Source organism: Arvicola amphibius, chromosome 1 (assembly GCF_903992535.2).
Source record: "Arvicola amphibius chromosome 1, mArvAmp1.2, whole genome shotgun sequence".
Lineage (NCBI taxonomy): Eukaryota > Metazoa > Chordata > Mammalia > Rodentia > Cricetidae > Arvicola > Arvicola amphibius.
Genome location: NC_052047.1, coordinates 196,041,105 through 196,045,623, shown reverse-complemented (window position 1 = coordinate 196,045,623; position 4,519 = coordinate 196,041,105).

The window sequence follows — 4,519 nt, the reverse complement described above, 5'->3', positions numbered from 1 at the left end:
AGGCCAGTGGAACCCTAGGAAGAGCATCAAAACCTGTCAGGAAAGTCTTCCTGGAGGCTGATAATAACCTCAAGCTACTTGTAATCAAGCCATCACTAATCAAAAGGTCTAATCAGAGCTTAAGTGGCTCTTTGTAAGGATAGAGATGCCGGTTTTCACCCAAAGCCATATGGCTGCTGCAGGGATCAGTCAGAGCTAACTAACTGAAGGGCGACCTGCCTCAGGCTGGCACTTAAGTCACATGCTGGTCACAGTCCACACGGGGACAAGCAACTGTCACCACGATGACCACAGCAAACACAGAGGAGCGTATACAGTAAGCGCGCTCAAGGCTGGGCTACTTGGAAAATTCAAAAGCTCCCCCTCTCCCCTCCCCCTTCCTCCCTCTCTACCTCCTCCTCTTCCTGGTGTGTCTGACAAGTACATTGAACAATGCTAGAGCCAATAATAATATTTTTCAAAAATTGGGTGCATTGGAAAGTGTTCAGACGGCAAGGCAGAAGACACAGGCTCCTGTCCTGGCTTCATCCTTTGACCTTCAGTGGTGACCTCATCCTTTCAAATGAAATCACTGTTTGGCCTCCCTCCTTCCCCCACCCTCCTCTCATTACGGTGAAATATATGACCTAGTGTATGGGGAATTCTTTTTTAATCTAAGCACCACACATTTGTAATATATTGAACGCTTTCTTATCACGGTGACCTTTCAGACCACAGATGGTGCCAAGACTTGCAGAAGAATCCGTGCCCCTAGATAAGCTTATCTTAGTCATTGTGACCCCTTCTTTGTCACATTCAATACCAATATGATTCAGAGGCTGGGTAATAGAGAACTATTTTCAATTCTCTTATTGCGAACAAGTCATTTTAAAGATTATTTTTCCTAAAAAAATAAATATGTGTTTTCTCATATCCTTACTGAGTATATGCACCTAATCTTTTGTTCTTTTCCCTTTTTCTGTGGATCTGGTATCCAACTTGGGTTCTTATACCTAGTAAGCAAATGCTCTATTACTGGGGTACATGCCAGCCCATACCCCACTTTTTATTTTTGGAAATGTTAATTGCGTATGAGTGTTTGAATTGCATGTATGTCTGTGCATCGTGTGTGTGCCTATTGCCCGAGAAGACCCGAAGAGGCCATCAGATCCTCTGGAACTGGAGTTACAGATGAAGACAAGATGCCTGTGGGGCTGGAACTGAAGTGCTCTCTTCACTGCTGAGTTACTCCCCCTGACCCCCATTTAAAATGCACTTTAAATTGCTGTGTGTAGTGTGTGGGGTCAGAGGGCAGGCTATGGCGTGGCTTTTCTACATCCACGTTTTATATGGGTTTCCAAGCCTTCCGGGCAATCTCCTCTGCCCAATCTGTCTCCCTGGCTAATCACTCCCTCTTTTTAAAGAAAGATTTGCTTGCGTGTTTCTTCTGCCTTAGTGTATTTCAGTAGTGAACTATTGGCAACAGAGAGAGGAGCTGATCTCCATTTAGGGCCCTGACTAGCAACTTGAAGGGGAGGAGGGCCAAGCAGGGCAGCTAGGTACAACCCTCAAGGTTTCTGCTGTTACTCGGTTGTGGAAAGCGTGAACACTGACTGATGTGTTGAATTCCTACCTTAGTGAGTATATTACCGTTACAGGTGACAAGCGTTTGGCTGACAGCTCTCCTTCGACTTGCCCAAGTCCAGGCTGGTGACAGCAAGCTGTGCATATTACTAAAAGCCTAGGTTTTCCTTTTTAGCAGTCTTATGTATTCCAGAAAAATAGTTTCATTGTAGGCACTGACGAGTTGACAGCAACAAGAATTCCGAAGCCCTTGGATGCAAGTGTTCAAAGGACAGGGATGATGTCCTCTAAACACTGACCTCCCGTCTGTCCTGGCCACGTAGAAAGTGCTTACTAAATTTCTGTGGACTAATGGAACCACTTAAAAGGTTATGTCTAGAAGTTTCTCTACAATAAAAGAGGACATTGTGTTTTCCCTTGAGCCATGGGAGTCAGGCATCAGGGCCACCCAGATGAATGGCCTTGCCAAGAGGGAACAGGCGGAAAAGGCTGCTTGTCTGCTTCATTGCTGGATGGCAAAGCCAACTGTTTGTGTCTCTTTCTCTCCGCTTACCACTTTGAGAATGCCAAACAGACGTCTTCTCTCATTTTTGTATTGTGTAGATAGCTTGGTGCTCCAGTGCTCGTTGTGTACAGCCTGCAGAAACGTCTGTGCCGACCTGAGTGAGCAGAGGCCTGCCGTGGCCTCTGTCCCAGCAGGACGGAGCAGCCTGAAGACTACTCTGTTTTTGATAACCACTGTGGTCAGGCTTCTTGCTTTGAAAATAAATATCAAACCTTTGACATGACATTTATTTTCCATAACATCTCAACTTTGCCTCTCCTTGAATAAAACCTATCGGAGACCTTTATCTGATTGATGACCAGGTTTGTTTCCCACCAGAGATTATCCCGTACTTAAATGTTAAGGGGGCAAATGACCCTCTTTTCAGATTCCTGCTAAGTTTAAATTACCTTTCATACCAGTAGAGAAATGCCTTTCCTCCAAGCCCCGCCCTCTCTCTCCAACTTCTTGGACGTGGAGAAACTGAAGCACGCGGAGAAAGATGCAGACGCTTTCATGGAGCAAGAAAAGCTATTTCGACTTTCTAATTCCGTGACTAATCTTCAACTGTCCAGCCTCCCACCCTTGGTGACACCGGCCACCCATTCCTACTTGTGAGCAGAATTCAATTGCAAGAATCGGGGACTGGAGAAAGTCTTGACGCAAGCTCTTAAGTGGCCAGTTGTGAACGATGAAATGGCGCCGTCACGTGACGTTGGCTAGTGTTGCCGATTGGTTTAAGTGAAGTAGGTCTGGAATAGCCGTGGCGTTCATCCACACAGACGTCTCATCGTGGATACCTGCTAGTGTGGATGTCCACAGGCTCCACATGAGTACTAACTCTGAAGACTAGGACCACCAGAGAAAAGCTAAATAAACCCTTAAGTCAGTCGGAGCTTTAATAGTAACTGGAAAAAGGCTCCATGAGAAATTCCACCTAAGACTATGGGCACCATAGTTAAGCGCTAAACTGGAGCCCCTGGGGGTGCCTAGCAGCAAGCTCTACTTGTGTTATTATTTGTGTGACCTGAGACGTGTCATTTCAGACTAGGGAGTCAGGTGACATGCGCATTGAGCCCTAATGCCCCAAATTCTTGCCAAGGGCTCACAGCGCCATTGATGGTGCTGTCCCAGCCGGGTGCATCAGTGGTACTGTGGGAACTGCTATAGTCCTTTATAAAACAAAAAAAAATTTAAAGGATGCTGAATCTGACCGTGACACACTGCCTTCCCTCTGACCTGTGGCTGACAGACTCCTTTGCAGAAGGATTAAACAAACAAACAACAAACAAAACTGCTCTGGGTTGTCAGTTCTTTTCCTTTGTAACCTACACTGGCCTGGGACTCACAGACTTCCTGTCTGAGCCTCTCTAGTGGGATTACAGATGTGCACCCCCATGTCCGGCTTGTAACAAGTTGTTTCTCCTACCCCTGCTCAGAGAGTTAAAACAGGCCCACACATCTTCACTCCTATGTATTGTTTTCAGCCGTGCTCTTTGGGAGACAACTGAGAACAAAGTTTGCTTATTAGGCAACTTAAAAGCCCACGATTAACTATGCCAAAAAAAAAAAATCAGTATTTTAGAACAGATAGATTTTGAAAACATCTGGGACCTACACATTTGTGTCTTGGGTGGTTTTTACTGCACACTTTAAAATGATGGCATTTTAGCAAGATTACACCAATTTTAGTAATTAGTTTTGACATTTTCCTCATATATATGTGTGTCTATGGTGTGTGTGTGTGTGTGTGTGTGTGTGTCTTTCCTTGGGTATATATATATATATATATATATATATATATATATATATATATACCTTGATGAGTAAGAACCCTGCGGAGTCAGATTGTGTGGGTTAAAATCCAGGTTCTGCCAGTTCAGTCGGATGACTCAGGATAAGTTATGTGAACACTTTAATCCTCAGCTTTGTCATCTGTTAAATGGGAGCAAGCATGCCCACCTCTAAGATGTTTGGGATATTCACTATGACAAGGCCCAGGAGGCGTGTGGGGTCGTTCTCAGCTCATCAACATCAGCATTTTCCTGGATTGTGTCCCATAACCACAACACAGCAGGGGCGACAGCAGGATTATGTCACAAAGTACAAAACCCTCACCGTATACAAACACCAGAGGCACCAAAAGAGCTGACCTCTAGCCGTGGAACTGAAGGGAAGAGATCCTTCTCACAGTGGGAGCATCGCAGTGATGAGTCTTACTTGGTAAGTACCTTTTTATTCCAAAGGCAAGTTTATGCCCTTGTGGCCATTTTGCCTGATTATTGTTCCATTTGGGGAATTTGATTTTCCCAAACTCATTTTGCATCATGAGAAGGTCATTCCAGAGAGGTCTCCCACACCCTCCTCCTCCCCCTGCTCTGTGGTACCAATCATTCCAAATAAATAGCAAAT